The sequence below is a fragment of the Notolepis coatsorum genome (assembly GCF_963971535.1).
Source record: "Notolepis coatsorum genome assembly, chromosome: 7".
NCBI classification, from domain to species: domain Eukaryota; kingdom Metazoa; phylum Chordata; class Actinopteri; order Aulopiformes; family Paralepididae; genus Notolepis; species Notolepis coatsorum.
Window position 1 is genome coordinate 44,832,023 of NC_140171.1, and position 19,958 is coordinate 44,851,980.

Below are 19,958 nucleotides of genomic sequence, written 5' to 3' on the forward strand. Positions count from 1 at the left end.
GCTTTTGGCCGGACGTCTTTCCCGGGAGGGGAGCCTCCTGAGTGGTCCATCAGGTTCAGTGGAGGTCGACTATGCGGGGCCGGAGGCTTTCGAGCCCGACGTAGACCCGCACCGAGGGGCCCTGGGTGCCTTTCACCAGGCCTACGCTGGGCCCAGTTACAACGAGGCAGACGTCCCCATGTCGGTGTTGTCATTGGAGGTGGGGCAGGTACACCACCCGTCCCTACAGGACATCGCCCAGGAGGAGCTCGTCCAGCGCCAAGAGATGGCCATAATCTTTCCTCAAGTGATGGCGGCGGCGGCGGAGGCGAATGGCGTCCCCTTTCCAGTACCGCCACCAGGACCTCCGCAAGACGACCTGGTAGGTAATTTCCCCCCTCGGTCCTCCCCTATGTTGCCACGGGCCGTGAGGTTCCGCATATTAGGGGTCTGACCAAGGCCTACCTCCCCTTTACCCAGGTAGAGGGGATGGAGAAGGGGATGGCGACAGGTGTGCCACGGCTTGATAAACCGTTGGCATCCGTCCTATGCCCCGAAATGATGTGGCACCCCAGCTTGAAGCCCATGCCGAAAGGCAGGTTGGCTCGTCAGCTGGCGGAGTGGGCTGACAAAACCTACATGGCCGCCACACAGAGCCTGGCCGCGACCAGCAACATCGCCCAGATTTCGGCTTACATGTCGAAACTGGTGTCGAGTGGAGAGCTGCTGAGCCTTGATGCCAATGACGTCATGGCTCAATCCATGGGGGCTGTTCTGCATCTTGTACAGCTGCAGAGCATAGCCGCCGGGAAGATACAGGCGCTGGCGACTCTGACCCAGAGGGCTCTGTGGTTGGAGCACGCCTCCCTGGAGGAACGCAGAAGACTGCCTCTTCTCCTCGCCCCCCTCTCCGATGACGGGCATTTTGGCTCATCCATCGACGAGGTGACGGTGGCCTGCGCAGAGATGAAGGACCAGCGACGGTTCCTGGGGCGGCACTTTCCCGGGGGAGCAGAGGCACAGAGAGACGCACGCCCCAGCGCGAAGCGTCGGAGGGCCCTGGCGCGGAGCGGGCGCGGTGCGGCCCAGAGTGGGGCTGCGCGCAACGCTCGACCTGCCCAAAGAGAGCGCTACACGCTCTACCCTGCAGACGAGGTGAAGTGCCCTGCGCCGTCAGGGTGCCCGGCAGCGGCAAGCATCGCACCATGTCCCCCGAAGGACCGGGACTACAGGTTCGCCCCTCGGGGTAACCGTGGACGGGCCACGACACAGAGGAGGTGAATAGAGGTAACGAGTGTTTTTTTTTTACATATTGTTTTGTTGTTTGGTGCGACTGTTGGTAGTGGGACGCTGGAGAGCATTCCCCCCTTTCGCCCACATTGTACATAATTCCCCTATTCAGTGCACTGTATATACATTTATGTTTGTTGTTTATGTTGTTTTTTTGTAATAAAAAAGCCCGGGTGACACCGTGCAATTATTCCTCTGTTACCATAACTGACTGTTTTAGGGTACGTTTGTCCGGGACCCCCCACCGCATATTTATGATTGTAATATGATTTGGCCTCGCTGCCTCCTGGTGTTTAGCCGAGGGTCAGCGAGCGGTGGTTTGAAATTCCATTTTTGTCTATTTGAAGACTTGGTTCTGGCGTCACATTTGGCGGGGGTCCTCGAACTTAATCGTGTGTGTTGTGATATGGCGTTTTTAGTCATATCCCCCAGGGGAATATGCCTAACATGATTCGCAATGGCTTGACACCATGTTACCTCTCCTCGAGTTGAAATGGTGGTGTGTCTCGTGACTTTTCCGTCAGCGAGTCCTTTTTCAGTAAAGAGAAATGACTGTCTGATGTGCTAGTTTTGGTCAGTGCCCCGCCGGTTCTATTTGTAATGTGATTTGACCCCGCTGCCTCCTGGCATTTAGCCCGGAGGACTGTGAACGGTGCTTGAGGTTCTGTTTCTTTTTATTTAAAAAGTAGGCTTGGAACTGGCGTTACACTCGGCAGGGGCATTGAACTTAATCGTGTGTTGGATATGAGAATATACCTCGTATGATTTCTGACTGTGTCTGATGCTAGATGGTTCAGTGACCCTACAGTCTGTGTTATTTATAATAACAGTGAAGCCGCTGTATCCGGTGGTGCTCAGCCCGGAGGTAGGCGGGCGGTGTCTGGTCCCATTTTTTCAAATTGGAACCAGCGTTATACCTGAAGGGGGTCCTTTACAATCTATTTTTTTTATCCACTTTTTCTCCCATTTTCTATTTTTTCTCCCATCCCAATTTTCATATCGTCCAATTCAACCCTCCCCTGTCTTCGAACGTTGTTTCTTGCCTCCCACAAGCCGGCTGCAATGTGGACTAAGTCATACATAGCACGAGTCCCTTCCGATACTTGAGGTAACAGCCGTCGCATCTTTTCACCTGCGCGGCTCGATCTTTCAGCGTCGGGGGTCTGGGCTTTGGAGGGGCCCCGCCCCCGTCGCTTCTTGATTCTACTGCGCAGGCGCACCAACCGACCTGTAGGAGTCGCTGTCCACAACGCCTGATCCCCACCCTTCAGTTTCCCTCCCCGTAATACAGCCAATGTGTATTACTGTAGACGACCAGCTAAACTGAAAGCAATGTGGAGAGCGGGGCTCGAACAGGAGGCATCCTGTTCGAGCCTAGTCTCCAGCATTCGTTGCGAGTGCCTTGCCCACTGCGCCACGTAGCCGCCCCCCCCTTTACAATCTATTCATATGTGTATATGACGTTTCGGTCTTCTCCCTCGGGAGAAGGCCTGATGTGAGGGGCTGTGCTATATTTATTCATTAAATATCTTACATCCAGCTCCTCTGGTCAATCATGAGCGCGGGCAACACGCTGTGTTGCTGCTCCCGCTGGGAGAAGGTAGGTGGCGACATATTGTATGTCTCTCAACTCGGCGGGGTTTTAGCCGCCTGAGTCTGTTCGTACATATTGTGATATGATACTGTCTGGAAAGAGAAAGCTCTCTAAGGGGGGTTTCTCTTTCGGCTTGGCAGAGCCTGGCGTTTTTAAACATGGTGGCAAGTGTAACTCGGGTATCACTTGTATGTTACACTGGGGAGGGACGGCGCTACGTTCCTCACATAGTGACGTGTACGTGGAAGTCCCGCCCAGGCAGGCTGGCCTGCCGCCGTGTTTGGTGCCTGGGCTGTATTTACATCTTATCTGTTTTTTGCATAAAGGGGGTTCCCCGCTATCCGTTGGCGGATATATGGGGACCCTTGCTAGCTCTGGCGTTAACAACCAGGGGAGTTGCTTGCGCGCTTCCCTGGTTCGAGTTGTTTACTCAAGGCTCTTTTTCATTTTGCGCTGTTTCTGGCTCTGCTGTGATAAAGCAGGTGCCACAGCCACGACGACCAGACAAAATCGGTTTCATTCTAGAATTTTGTTGGCGAAATAGGTCGATTTTCCGGTCCCAGCAATGGGAACTACTAGGGGGAGTGATTCAGACCCATGCCACGCATGTCTCCCGATCGGTTGATTTTAAGTGGAGACATAGTGAAGGTTCCCATCCTCGGTGTAGGCTGCTAGCAGCCCCCCCTCCTGCTGAAAAGGGGGATGATGGGGTGCTCCAGTAGCACACCATGTTACCGCGCTGCGTCGCGGGACTCCGTGCTGCGTCACGGATCTGGTTGACTCCGAGTTCGATTCCCGGACTCGCCGTCATTTGCCGAATGTCTCCCCCTGCTCTCTCTCCCGTTTCACCCTACAACTGTCGGTCATGCTTGACCAGAAAAGCGATAAACGCTAAAAAAAAAGTAAAAAAAAAAAAAAAAAGGGGGATGACGTCTGCCCACATTGTGGCCCTGCCTGTCACCCGAATGTGGGGTGGAAGTACGCACAGTGGTACTGTGCTGTGTTTTTCCCCTCGACTCGTATATGAGTGGATGACGAGTAGAGTTTTAGACTGAGTTCCACATCTCTGATCGTTTTTTAACAGCTGTGTGTATTGAGCGTGGGGTGTGATACCCGTTCTCCAATCGGTTAAGTTGAAATGAAAAGGTAGTTTTCAATTGGTTGGTCAATCATTGATGTGGGGCCTCGGCCACTGGGCTATGTCACATCTCACGTGGCGGACTTCGCCGACTCCCCCTTAACATGGGGTGCCGGCCCAATACGGTGGGGAGGTAGTGGGCCTATTCTGCCTCCCTACGGCCGCCTAACGTATTGGTAATTGGAGGTCAGTACTTCCGGGTTCCAGGTGTTTTTCTATGTGTTTTCTATGTGTACAGATGGGAAGGAGGGTTTTTTATGTAGGTTTCCCTCGTCCAGGCTGACAGTACTAAGGTGTTGGTCAGCCTGTAGGTCCCTGTGTAACCCATGGGGGGCTCGGTGAGAGGGCTCATCTAGTTAGACGCAGCCAGAGACCCCCAAGAGAGGGTAACGAGGCAGGCCTGTGGTCACAGGGGGGGGGCCCCCACCTGTGGGTGGGCCAGTGGAATGCTGCTCTCGGGCGGTCAGTCCCTCTAGCGCCTCTGTGACTTACGGCCAAAACGCTCACCCCCTGTGTTTTACGGGGGCGGCTGCGTTAGGGGACACAGGACTCATCCTGGCCGCGCCGGGCGGGGTCGGTCTTGACCTAGTGTCCACCAGGTGTCAGCCATGCTCTGCTGTACTGGTCACCTGTAGGCCCCAGCATTCCAGGAGGCTCACTGGCGGCTGCCTCGGCAGGCCTGGCTCGGAGCTTCCGGTGTGGGAATGGGTGGGGCAGGCTTGCCGTCACGGGGGGGGGGGTCCACCCGGGGGGTGGGCCGCGGCGGAGCTGTTTCGGACAGCTGGCCCCCGTGGCACCCTCTGTGACTCATCGGTCAAGCATGTGCGCACTCCCTCTCTCTGCGCTTGGCTCGTTAAGTAGCGCAGTGGCCCTGGGGGGGGGGGGGGTAGGGCACTGTCGTCAATCTGGGTGAGGGCCTTTGGTCCTCATCGGAACCTTCGGGGGAGTTCTGTCTCGCGGCCATGGCCGGGGGCCCCGCCTCTGTAAAGGAGAAGTGCAGCTCTTGGAGCTGGAACCCCTTCTGCATCCCGCTGCCGGGCGGCTGGCGGGGTGCATGGTGAGCAGTGATGCCACAGATTACTTGTAAAAGTAATCCGATTACTGATTATTGATTACTCCTTTAAAAAGTAATCCAAGTTACTTTACTGATTACTTGATTATCAGAGTAACTTAGTTACTTTGAAAGTAACTAGGTTACGAAGTCGTCGTCGTTCCCCCAACCGTTTTTTTAAACGCTTTATTGAAAGTGCATAAATTGTTTTTAACTTGTTTCTCTGCACATAACGTAAATTGTTAAACTAGTGCTTCAGCTTCTGTACCATCAAGTATGGTAAAGCAACAGTCTATGATGCTCACAGCATTAGAGCAGCCAGCCAGTGGTTTTACAAAACCAGTGTATCCATTCACATCTAACAAATGCAGGCTGAACTATTCAATTATATCAACTGTAACTATTAAATTGTTTTTATAAATGTCTCTCTATAAACATACAATCAGTCTGAATGAATGAATGAATGAAAACTTTATTAACAGATTGCAGAATGGGTACAGTACAGTACGGCTCAATACATACAATTGTTAAGGGAATGCAGACCAGAGAAAGACTTTCGTCTTGTTTACATCAGGGTCCCCCATTTTCAATTCGTCTCTCTTTAACATGTAAATTAACTGTAAATCTGGCAAATAAGAGCTTTTGCTCTGCCACCATCAAATATACATTAATCAAAAGGGAAAGAAACTATCTCTCTCTTTTGCTGTTTGGCTGGCCTCCGATTCCTCCTGTACCTAGTCGAAGCGTCGGCTAGTGTTGTGATTCCAGATGCTTTCAATGCAATTGGATGTGCTGTTTTTAGCGGTAGACAGTATTTTGTTTCCTCCGCATATGAACGTGAAGTAGTGACTGACGAGCGTTTTGGGGTGGAAGTCTGAACAGAAACTCACACTGGAATTCTCCGACGACGGAGCCCTGCTGTCACACGATTGGCTCATATGTCACATGACGTGCTGTGAAGACCCGCCCTACTCTGCCTCTGATTCGCAGACTGTGGATGGGGAATGTGATTGGACCAAGGCAGAGTCACTCACAGACAGAGTGTCCAGTCACGCCGCGGCCCGCGGGACACATTCTTGTGTAACCCTTTCACTGCCACACTACGTCACTCCCAAAAGAAAAACAGCTCAAAATGTATTTTTGACTGTCGAAAACGAAATAAAATACTGCATTCCGCCTGCATTATGAATTTATGATGAGATAGTAACGAAATAGTAATGCACAGCCACTTGGACAAGTAACTGCAATCAGATTACTGGCTTTTAAAGATTAACGCGTTAGATTACTATTTTCGGGGGAAAGTAATCAGATTACAATAACGCGTTACTTAGTAACGCGTTACCGGCATCACTGATGGTGAGGTAGGCAGCGGTTTTTCGCAGGATCTACTCACCTTGTGCGTTTTTGGACGCATGATTGGCGTCCTTCCCTCCGCTCCTCGTTAGGAGGCGCGAGGGGGCCGGACCCCACCCCATGTTTTTCTGATGGTCGTGAAGGGGACCTCAGGGGGTGCATTTGCCCTGCTTCGCCCGTTGTCCCATAGTGCGAAGCAGACAGCATAGCTAATGAAATATAACGAAGGTTATCCTATAACCCTAGTTGATTAGCGTAGCTGTCTGCTTTTAACGCAGCCCTGAGGACCATAGCTGTCAACATTGGGATTTGAAAAAAACTGGAGATTTCGTGTGTATTGAGCCGTACTGTATTGTCCCCATTCTACAATCTGTTAATAAAGTTTTCAATCAATCAATCAATCAACAAGGACTGGGTGAACTACTAGTTGCTACATTAAATTAATCAGATACCTGGTTGAAAGTGAAATGCTGTAAACATCCCTGCATTAAATGAATGGAAGTGTAAGACAAATTTAGTATAAATTCATTTTATGTAGTAGTATATCATTAACATGTTCATATTTATTGAAATATTTTACAATTCATACATAAATGTTATGATGAATTGAAAATGGGGGACCGTGATGTAAACAATAAGTCCTTCTCTGGTCTGCATCTCCTTAACAATTGTGTGTATTGAGCCATACTGTATTGTACCCATTCTGTTAATAAAGTTTTCAATCAATCAATGTATTACCATAGTGTCTTTATACCTTCATCACTGTACACATTAATACTACAACTCAAGAAGAATCAAGAGGTTTATTTGGAACATACATACCAGGGCATACAGTGAAATGCAAGTGAAATTGATTGTGCAAAATACAATAATAAAAATAGGCATAGAAAAAGAGAATAGGTAAGACACAAGATATGCATGGTAAAAAAAGACATGCTAAGTTCCTGAGAAACTGGTTCCTATGTACACTACTATACAATATACACTTTTAACTCTTAATGTATCTAAACTATACAATACCTCCTTCCTTTAAAGTGACATTTTGTTTAAAGTGATCTGTACATACATCTGATTAGCACTATTACTCTTATAAATTTATATATTTTATACCCAGTACATTGTATATTACTATTGCACTTTACTGTTACATTTGCACTCTGGTTGGATGCCAAACGTCTTTTCGTTGTACCTTGTCGTTTTTTCTGTTGTTCGATTCGTCGCACAACAATGAAAAAGGCTGAGCTTTACATATGCTTGTAACGTCGTCATCAAACTCCAGTGTCCACAGCTATGGCACCTGTTGAGCAAAAGAGTCCAGTGATTAGATTTGATTGTCCTTTATATTTGCAAAACAGTCTATAGATCCTTTTCACAGCAGCCATTTAACAGAAAGCAGGGTAAACATAGGCTAGTATGTTGTCTATTCATTAGTAACGTTAGCTGCTAGCTAGTCTGTGGCTAGCATTAACAAAGCCATCTTACCTTTGATGAGGTGGGTGGCTTTCGTTTTCCTCACCGAGTACCTCTGAGCAATGGCAGAGTTAGGGAACATGTCTGGTACGCTCCGGTTGAAATCGTCACAAAAACTGAAGGCCACGTTGGCTTTTGCACAAAGCATAGACATTTTAAGCTTTGGTGACTTGATCACTTCTTTATCCGGTCCGTCTTCTTCTTCTTCAGGTCGCAACCTTCTTCCAGTCTGACTTCCTGTGCTAACTTTCTAATCTACACTGCTGCCACCTGTCGTCACGGAGGGGAAAATGTGTCAATTTTTTTTTTTTTTCTGGAAAAATACGGGAAAATATTTAAACGGGAGGACGGCGGGAAAGAAGAGTGAAATACGGGAGAATCCAGGGAAAAACGGGAGGGTTGACAGGTATGCTGCTGAGGACCCTTGGCTGTGTTTAGTTGAAATTCAGACTCGGAAGGGGGAGCTGACCAACCACACCTGGGCTATAAGCTGGCCGGAGGTGGGCGTGGTCGGACAGATGGGAGGTGCATGTGAGAAGTTTTCATTGGACGCGCACAGGCGCTGTATTCCCATAGTGCGAAGCAGACAGCTACGCTAATCATATAACTAGGGTTATAGGTTAACCTTCCGTATGTCATTACTTTGTGTTGTCCTGATGTCCTGTGTGTGCAAAAAGAAAAAACTTCAATAAAGTATAAGTCATAAAAAAAGAATGAGTGGGATTCATCATTCAACACACCTGGGTAAGAACAGATTTGGACGTTAAGAACGGGTTGATGAATGCGGCGGTGGCTTTTCTTATTTTTTTCTTAACACACGGTAGAGAGTATTGGTGAATGAGGCCCATTGTGAGTGGCATATGTGATACCCTTTCCAGAGGCTATGAGAATACATGATAGTTCTGTAAAACAGACCTATTTCTCAACACATCTGCCACTTCTTACGTTTTGCCATAATGTTATTGTGTGGTGTAAGGAGAGAATGGTTTCAGTTTCTTACCTCCCTTTGTAGGGCTTCAGGTGTGCTTGATTGAATAATCTGGGCACCACTCAGAGACTGAGGTGTCATTTCGGAGTTTGATTGATTAGTCTGGGGAACAGTGAGAGACTGGGAAACCTCTTTGGTGCTTGACTGATTCATCTGGGAACCTTTGAGAGACTTGATGGCATCTTCACCTCTTGATTGGTAAGTCTGGGGGCCAGTGAGAGACTTGATGGCATCTTCACCTCTTGATTGGTAAGTCTGGGGGCCAGTGAGAGACTGGAGGGCATCTTCACCTCTTGATTGGTAAGTCTGGGGGCCAGTGAGAGACTGGAGGGCATCTTCACCTCTTGATTGGTAAGTCTGGGGGCCAGTGAGAGACTGGAGGGCATCTTCACCTCTTGATTGGTAAGTCTGGGGGCCAGTGAGAGACTGGAGGGCATCTTCGGCATTTGAATGATATGTCTGGACACCAATGAGAGACTGTGCACTCATATCCCTGAACGACAGCCTCTCAAACTCCATCCACTTCCTGTTGACCACCTCTAAGTCCAGCATATCAGTGACAGGGACACTCCCCTTCTTCAGCTCCATGGAGTCCCACCTGCTGCCCATCTCACTAAGGGGGATCCCCTCCTCAAACCATTTGTTCCTTTCCTCCAATCGCTTCGCTTGCTCCCTATCCCAGCCTTCCCCTGCTTCTCTCTGACCGGCTGGGGATATGTTGCAGGGTGCACCCTCAAGATCCTGGTCTATGGAATCGGTTTGGTGGTGGTTGACTTGATGAGAATTAGCAGCAGTGGTGGTGGGGTTGCTGGCGTCAGGGGTAGTTTTATGGCTGGAGCCGTTGCAGGTGAGCCGAGAGGGAGGTTGGCATGACGACGGTCTCCGGGAGAGGGGGTTCTCTTTCTCGCTGCAGGTATCTGATTGGCTAGAAGCAGAATCAGGGGAAAGACAAGAGGATAATGTTACATGTTGGGAAGGAAATGGCTTATGTTCACTACCCAGCAGACCTCTGATAACGTAGTCAACATTTCCTCACCAGGTTCAGGAATTGAAGGAATAGTCATTGAAACACCTGTTCTGTGCACTGGCATATGGCGTTTGGGGTATTGCGAAACAACACCATAACAGCTAACATTAAATATAGAGTTTTACATGATGTAACCAGAGATCTGAATCATCCTTGATCCTTGTCAGAGACACATGATGAATCTAAGGGCCCCTGTGCACCAAAGCTTTTAACATTTACATTTAGTAATTTAGCTGACGCTTTTATCCATAGCCACTTACAAGTTCTGTACAAAAGGTCAGCAGGAAGGGTACAACTCTGGCAGCTAAGTAACAATGTTCGTCAAACAGTGTTGAACAGGCACGTGCACACTGCACACATAGAGCCCAAGGGGTGCTCGAGCACCTGCCCTTTTGTTCCTCATAAAAAAGTGCCCAACCACTTAACATATAATAATAATAATAATGCAGGACTTAGGAAGTCTTTATTTGGCATGCAAATGACACACACACATGCGATGGGCGGCGCACACACACACAGGAACACACACATGCAATTTTCTTGTGTCGCCTAATGCGATTGAGTCTCTGCACTTGACCCATCCCGTCGTCCTTCCCCCCATGGGCAGCCGGGAGCAGATAGGGCATCGACGTGAGCCGCGCCCCGGGGACCAATCCAAGTGCTCCTGCCCATCTTCGTCAAGGATGCCACAGCGTTAGCGATCTGTTGTTGTGCATGTTTTTCCATTGGGTTTATCTTATCTTGGGGGAAACCCTTGCGAGCACGGGGAGAACATGCAAACTCCACACAGAAAGGCCTGGGAGATACCCCACCTGGGTAACTGGCATCATGGAAACCTGGTCCCCAAGCGGGAATCGAACCCTGGACCTTCTTGCTGTGAGGCGACAGTGTTAACCACTACACCACGGTGCCGCTAACCTACATGTGGGCCCATTTGAGGATGATTTGCCCACCAGCACTTTGGCGACCTCTAGTGGCTCCGGTCTGCATATTTCTTTTATACAATATATGTATCGAATTAAAGCCCCATTTGTTGCCTGTCGATAGCCCTTTCAGGTGACAAAATCCGTTCAGCGGTTCTCGAGTTACATGCCGATATTTGAGGCTTGCACAAAGTACACGATATTGCGCAAATACTGCTCCCGACTCATGTGGGCTCTAGTTCCATCAATCAATTGGCGATCTCGAAAATGATTGGACAGGGTTGTAGCCAATGAGTGTGGCTTTCCAATGATACCCCACGTGGGGATGTACGAATCAGGGATCTAGGTGAACTCACGAGCGAAAACAGGAAGAGAAAAACCGCAGAATGAATTGAAGTATATGAGAAAACTGAGCTTTTCTTTTGTACACAATTTACCAAAATCACTCCTAATCACTCATTTCTGAACGGATCTTTATGAAATTCGGACATGTACTACATAAGACCTCATGCTATGGATCTTAAGCCATACACATTTCTGGGGAAATACTACTTCTGGACTACAAACTACTACAGAAAAACTTGAGTAACAAGTTTTTCTACAACTCAAGTTCAGACCTATGTTACTCTATTTCATTAGCACTAAAAGTGATATTTCTTTATTTTATCATAAACTTCAGAATGTTATCTCTCAAAAGAGACCAGGCTTATGCATGTGCTATAAGTATAAAGTATAGTATTTTGGTTTGCAAAAAAGGTATGCAGTCCTCAAAAACAAAAACAAAAATGGCCATTTATTATTACCGTTGCACATATAGACTGCCCTTCCAACTGAAACATTTCAGGATAGAATCAAAATATTAGGTAAAGAGAGAGATGCCCCGTATTCCATTGCAGTTTGCACGGCCTCCTCAGCGTGCCTCTCCGCGGACCTATATATTTTATGCATAGCGTGAGTGGTGATGATGATGATGATAGAAACCGCTGTGGCGCATACAGTTGAATGCTGGTATTACACTCACTGAGGGACATGAAGAAGTCAAATCCGATGGGATTTGGGAATCTCAAATACAAATTGGGATTGGAATAAAAAATGCATTTATATTAAACAATACAGAATATACAGCACTTCTTGAGGTCTGTAGGGTAAGCACTTATTCCCTCCCCCCTGAACATTTATAGAGATGTATGGGCCGTTTAAGTCAGTGATAAAAGTGTCTTTCAAGGATAAGTGAGCTCCTGCACTGATTATTATAGTTAAATATTCAATATTTGATCACCAAAAAACCCCAAAAAGCATAAAAAGGGGGCCCCCGCCCAAAAAGGGCCCCCAAAAATCAGGCTTGCTTTTTTTTTGCCCTTTTCAGCCTTTGAGCACCTGCCCTCTAAAATCCTGTGCACGTCCCTGGTGTTGAACTTGGGTGCTACAGTCTTGAGTGCATAGTAGTATAGACATATTAGCATAGTAGGTAGTAATATAAGCAAGGAAGATTATTTAGTAGCAAAGTGCATTATAGTAAAAGACAGTACGAAGGTTAGTATTTTAGAATTTTTCTTTAATTTCAGATATTGATTGAAGAAGTGTGTTTTTAGTCGACAGTGAGGACCGAAGGCATGTAAACATGCTCCTGTGCATGAGATTGATTAGTCAATGTGATCTTCCTCGAAATCGAACACGCTAACTGCCTGTCAGTCAAAGGAGGTCGGACTCATTACAACTTTGCCAAAACCAAAAGTGAAACTTAACACGGATGGGATTACAAACATTGCGAGAGCAAAGAAAACTGTTTTCAAAGGTTACAGTATATGAGGTAGGAAATGTATTCAGTTTGTAGACTATTGAACAACAATGGAAAATGTTCTATTTGGGTGGAAATGTGAATATAAAGTAAACTCTTAAGTTAAGTTAAGTTAAGTTAAGTTAAAGGTTGGAAGGGCCAAGGATGACGTATAGGTCATAACAGCCTATAGATAAGACTAGCAACTATAGCCCAACAACCAGGTTTTGGGGCTATGTAGCCCATTAGCCCTTGTTGCCCTTATTACTGCTGCATTTTCTGGGTCACTCACTCAGAGGTCTACTCTGGAGCAGTGAGGCTTGCTTGATCAGATTTTTTGCGACCCCTTTGAGGGCCCCCATGGCCTCTGGGCCCCTAAGTCCATGTCCCATTGTCCCGTTTGGCCTTATCTGCCTTATCCTTGCCCCCAATGTGCCCAGGCTTACAAAAAACATTAGCCCATTACCAGTCTGTGCCTCTTGGAAGCAAGGGTACACTCACTGCATGGGTACATTGTATTGCAACGGTCAAAACACAGCTCGCCCCACAGCAGGCCACGGCACACAATCTTGAGAGTAAAGACAGACTCACTGTGTGTTACTGTGGATGGCCTGCTTCAGTAGTTTCACCCAGTTCCGTCGTATTCTGGCGGTCATGACAGAGAGAGTGAACACTGCTCTCTTTGTCTGGTGGAGATCAGAAGATAGAAGGAAGACAGACACACGCTCACTTAAACAGGAAGGAAGCAAACACGCAAAGTATGTGTAGATGTTGTGTGTCCAATCCATGTGTGTGTGTGTGTGTGTGTGTGTGTGTGTGTGTGTGTGTGTGTCTGTGTGTGTGTGTGTGTGTGTGTGTGTGTGTGTGTGTGTGTGTGTGTGTGTGTGTGTGTGTGTGTGTATGCGTGTGTGAAGAAAACACTTAAAACCACACACATGTATTTGCAGCCCATAGTTCATCTCTACATCGCAGTCTGACACGTTCACACTGGATACCAGCTCAATCTCTCCATCCAGATCGTCTGACTGCAACACAAAAGCAGCAACGACGGTTAAAAGATTTAAAGCTAATACCATGTAACTATTGCTTTTCTGCTTAACATATTTTCGGGTTTGATCTCTGCCATGAATTATGCTATGTTTTGTGTTGTAGCTTCACCTCCTCAGCCTCAGTATCTCTGTAGTACCTCAGTGATGCATCACCCAGGACAAACCAGTGCTTCCTCCACTGATAGAAACACACAGAAGTACCATGGAACCAGTTAATATGTTGTTTAATTTCCATTAGGGATGCATCGATCCGATATTGATATCGGATATCGGCCCCGATATCACTAAAATAGCTGGATCGGGTATCGGTAAAATTGATTTATAAAAAAATATATATATATACTATAATAATAAATAAAATAATAAATAACAATTCAGTACATTTATATCTATGTGTTAATTTGTTACATTTAGTTTCACTAAGTTAGGAAAGTAATGTTTTAAGTCAAGCCTGATGTTGCCTTGCACAAAAGAATGATCCCAGTCTCTTCCACACAGTAAGGCATACAGTTTATTAATTGAACAATGGGTATTTACATTTACATTTACATTTAGTCATTTAGCTGACTCTTTTATCCAAAGCAAATTACAAGTTCTGTACGACAAGTCATCAGGAAGGGCACAACTCTATCAGCTGAGTAACAATGTTCATCAAAGTGTTGAGTGCTACAGTGTAGGTTAGTATATTAGGACACGTGCATGACAGTAAGGTTAGTTAGGGTTAGATATATATATATATATATATATATATATATATATATATTATTGTTATTTTTTTTTTTTCAGATAATGGTATGAGTATCGGATCGGTACTCGGTATCGGCCGATACCCAAAGCCAGGTATCAGTATCGGTATCGGGACTGAAAAAGTCGGATCGGTGCATCCCTCATTTCCATAGTAAAAGTATTTGAGATGACATGCTACAGTGCATCTGCCTTGCAGATTTGGAATCATGCACCTTGCATTTGCATTTGTTTATTAACTGTTTTATTAACTGATTAACTGTAAAAGAAAAAGAAGAGACTATGTTGTAGTTTTTCTACCTTGCCATCTTCATCGAGCTTGGACATCCATCCCTTTAAGTATCAAAGATCCAACTGAAAGGAAATAATAGAGAGAGATAGAGCATAACGCCAATCATCCAGAGCCTCCAGTCGTGGTTTCTGTGACTAGAGGAAACCATCCAAAAACTACGAAATATCTTAAGGATGTAGAGTGGAATTCATTCTGAAAACTAATGTTGAACCAGACACAGGAAGACCAAGAGGAACTAATAAAACATTAAAGAAGAACACCACCCAAATAAATAATTCCAATATGTTATTTCCATGGCCCAGGAAAGTTCAATCAATATTTGTGAACATGAGCTAGTTTCTCATAAAGCCAGAAACCAGAGAGAAGTAAGACTCAAACTTGGATGTCATCGGGTTATAAGGTCTGGAGCTGCTCCATAGACAATGAATGGGAGACTGATTGTGTCGACCCATAGAATGTTTGTTTGAGTTTTTATACCCAAACAAGCTTTATTCTATTCCCAGGTCTGAAACAGGACATGTACCTGCTTATGCAGAACATTCCCCTGGGTGCTCTCACTGTCACCTTTACCATCTTCCCCAATTCATTGTCTATGGAAGCTTCAAACATAATCACTAGTGACATCACAAGTTTTAGCACTCTCGTTTTTGGATTTAGGAGTAATTTATTTTCATTAATAATTTGGACTGTCTTAGACCATAGACATGTATGCATTCTTAAATTGGGCATAGTTCCCCTTTAAGTGATAAGCGTAAACAGGAAAAAGGCTTTTCACATTCTTACGTCTTAAAACTGTCCTTATATGGCTATATTTCTTTCTCACGCATTGTCATGAATAGCACATAAATACCACTGGAGTTCTATATTGACACTATGTAGTTGAATTAAACAACAAATGCACTCTTTTTGTTCAGGGAGTATAATGTTTTTTATAGTTAGATTATTCCCTGGTTGGTACCATTTCATATTTATGTGTCAGCCAGACTATGTCATCACAAAATAATATAAAATGCTTACCATGCATGTATGATGTCATCACAGGAGGCAGGCACATCATGAGAAAGAAAAGAAACCCGTTTCATATCTCACATATCCCAAGGCTCTAAATTGTTTTGCATATGTTAATTTAGTTTGACATTTATTGAGAGTTGATTAGTTTGAATATCTCCTCCTGTGATGTCATAAGAGGTGTTAATTACAGCTACATTTTGTATATGGATTGCAATAGGTATTCATCTACATTATTTCATTGAGCTGTAATTAATACAATACAAGGATTCAGTGTCCTCTGATGAGATAAAAAAAAGTGCCCCTTGAACACAGCGGCATACATACATAACATACTTCTAGGGTAGAGTCCAATGTAACTTCAATCTGAAATTGATTATCTATCAAAATGTTCTATATAGTGGAACTGAGAGTAACTGCATGTTATTGTATGATATGCATATAATCCTGAAAATACAATTTTCATTCTGTTTCTTATTGGATTATCAACAATATTACTTTTTTTTATCATTAATAATGCTGTTAATGTCTGCCCACTAGTTTGGGGGATGACAAGGCTGGACCTGGATGCACCAGCATAAACCTCCCTTGAGTCTATTATTAAACATGATAAATCAACATGAACATGCCGTCCTAAACTCTGCAGGGCTAACAAATGGCTTCATACGCAGTTGGGCCTGAGGAGAACAAGCTGAACTAAATGTCAAGGAGCTAGTATAATAAAATTAATGGTCCATTTTCTCCCTTAAAATCACGTGTGATTTTCATGCTGTGCAAACGGTGGTTACTATACCAACCTGTGTTTCAGTGTGTTCAGGTTTAGTTCTCTCCTTGGTCTTTGACGATCTAAGCTTTGCACTTTGATGATCAGAACTCTGCAATGGAATGTATAGAAAGACTTCTGTTTCTTTTCAATGGTAACATGCAGTGTAATAATGGTAACATGTGGTGTGTTAATCGTAACAAGTTGTGTATTAATTGTAACGTGTATTGTCGATCACAACAAAAAAACCTCATCTCTATTTTAGATTAGGGTGGGACGTGAGGTCTCCACTGAGGTTAAGATTAGGATTAAGGTAAACAACCTATTAGATGGAAATTATGCAGTGACGACCTGCCTTGCTGGAAGAAAAGATTAAAACAATTCTGTGAAAGGTTGACAGTTGGTCAAACTACACCTCAAGTGAGAAATAGTTCCTTTACTGATTCTTTGGAAATGGCATGATTAGATAAAAAAAATAAGTACCTTTGACACAGACAAACATATATTACACAGAATAATATTGCTGTATAGTTTGTTTATACTTCAGAAGTATGATATTCTCAAAATGAATGGAAGTGAATGAAGAGTCATGGTGGGGGAATGGTGGGGTTGACAGGGATGACAGTGACAGCGGTGGTCGCTAGCTTGATTGATTGATTGATTGAACATTTTATTAACAGATTGCAGAATGGGTACAATACAGTACGGCTCAATACACACAATTGTTAAGGGGATGCAGACCAGAGAACGACTTTTGTCTTGTTTACATCAGGGTCCCCCATTTTCAATTCATCATACAAGCTTACTTGTAGATGACTTTAGGTAGAGGTAAGACTGCTGACTTTGACAAATTCTACTAAAGTGAAATATCCCTTTAAAGGTGAATAGCTATTGCATTGTTACCCTAGAGCTGTACCTGTGTGTGAATAGATGTTGTTGAGTGCTGTCGGGACAACCTCCCATCCTCTGTGTCCCGACTCTTCTCCCTTCTGTCTCTCCCTCTCTCTCTGCCTCTCCCTCTCTCATCTGTCTCCACCCTTGAACTGTAGACATCTACTTCATCTTGATACCTTAAAGAAGAGATAGCCATGGTACAAAGAGACAGAATGAAGGAAAATACCTTACAAACTCAAATAAGTACCACAGTACACTGTACCATGCGACACCATACCACTCACCTGGGTGTCCTGAAGCTCTGGTCCCTGCGTGGGCTGGGACTCTGGGTCCTCCTCCTCAGCCCTAAAGCCTCTTCTTCTGACTCAGGCTCCACGTGGATCCTGGGGACATCAGCCAGGACAATGTAGTCGTCTATGGTCATCCCGACCTCAGGTACAGATTGAGAAATATGTATTGGCTACCACATTTGCTTGAGACAGAAAAATGTGTTTGATATCTTGCATTACATTTGCTGGATGTTTTTATCCAAAGCACCGTACAGTATCATGAGTGTGTAATTTGTCTTTGCTTCAGTGGCCCCAGTGAGTGAGACCGAGACCTGGCAGAGTTAGTGCCATTCTCTAGCCGTTGAGAAATACAGGACAACAGGGCTCATAGGGCTAATCAATGAACAAGGACACAACGTGTCATAGATGCAAAGCATTCATCATGCCTTCCAAGGTCTTAATCTTAAAGTGTCATGCCTGTGAGCTGCCACTAGGGGCAGTGGCTAACCATTAGTCAATTGATTACTGATCGATTGAGTGAATGAGTGACTGAGTAAGTGACTCTGCCAGCCTATGAGGTGCTTTGCATCTAAAAATGCAAACCAGAAACAAATACTCATGGAAAAAACAAACAGCTGTACCTCCTCAACTGCCACCGCTGCTTTCTTTGTCTCCGAGGTTAGCAAGGCCTCCAAGCCCCGCCTCATATTGCTCCTGCTTCTACCACTGCCGCTATTGTCCGTTTCCATGGTTACAGCATGGGGCGTCAGCGAATGAGATAGGAGCTGGGAGTCTACGCCTCGCCTTGATGGGGAATCACCACGAGAGGGGGCGGGACTGACTAAAGACTGGGAGGAGCCATGCCAGGAGCCTGGAGGCAGGGTAGCGTTAGGCTTGTCTAGCCCCTCTGTGGATCTCTTTGAATAGGTTTGTGTTGTATCAGGTCTGCTATCCCTAGAATGGAGTTCCCTTTGTGGGGTGTGACTCTGTGTAGCGTAGCCACTCCTGGTTGGTGAGCAACCAAGGCTATTACGACTGTGTGTGTTGGAGGAACTGTTGCCAGCTGCTCTGGTTCGAGGAGATCCTTGAGATCCCTCATATGAGTTTGGCTGCATGGCTGAGGAACCCCGGCGAGAAATTGATTCCAAATTCCTATATAGCCTGTCAGAGTCCAGACTGTGACCATTTGAAGTTTGGGATGGCCGCCTCGACTCTCGACTGCGTCCCCTCTGAACAATCTCTTCCCTGCCATTTTGTAAGTGGGAGGAGTCTGTGCGCTTGTGGGTGGGGCTAGCACGAGAGGGGGAGACGGGACGTGAGACAGCAGAAGCCGCCCTGCGAGATGGACTGGACCGGCCCGATGTACGCCGAGACGGAGCCTGAGATGGAACACGAGAAGGAACATGAGATGGGATGTGAGACGGAGCTCTACTCCTGGACTGTGAGCTCCTTCGTTGAGAACCCGAAGGAGACTCTGCAAGCTTGTAGCGGTCCGGGCTGACAGAGTAGTGACGGGACGGAGACGTCTCCTGCGAGTCGGTCCCTCGTCTGAAGTTGGAATGGCAGGTGTACCTTTGAGGAGACTCACTTCTCCAGGTCTCCTGTATGAATGTGTCTGTAGTCCTCCTCTGGGAGGGGACACCCAGGTTGATGTTCCTGAAAGGAACGCAGGCTTTGGGCTCAGAGGTGAAGTTACTGGGGAGAGCGTGGCCCCTTTCATAGTAGCGATATGGACGTTTGTTGACCTCTTCCGTTTGTGGTGCACTATCACCCCTCCTTTCTGGAGAGAAGTAGCCACTCTCTCGCTCCCTGTCTCCTCTTGACTCTGAAACCCAATAATGTGTGTGGTGATATTGTGTGACATAATTTGAGTATATATATTCAAATAATGATCCAGGTATGCAGTATTCTCATCACCCCATGCATTGTTTATAAAGTTAACGTTTATATCCTGAACCAAACGTGCCGAATTCAGTCACGACAAAACCTTCACTGAAATGGTGATATCAATTGTGTCTCTGACCTGATGGTTGCCGGGACCTGTCCCTGCTTCTCCTCCCTTCCATGCAGGAGCTGTTTCTGTCTCTGTGGGGAGAAGAGTCCAACCGGGTCATATCTGGCCGGGCCCCACAGAGCCCCTCCGGGCTGAAGGAGCTCCTCCCTGCGCCGCCACACCGGTCTGGGGAGCTGGGGACGGGTAATGGAGAAAGTCATTGGGTGTTTGTATGGGTATGTGTTCCAGTGCCTTATATGCAATGGCATAACCAGGGACCTCTGAACAGCCACAGGGCTGAATGGCTGGTGAACCACAGCACAGAGAAAGTTACAGGAAGTTAGACAGATGATGAG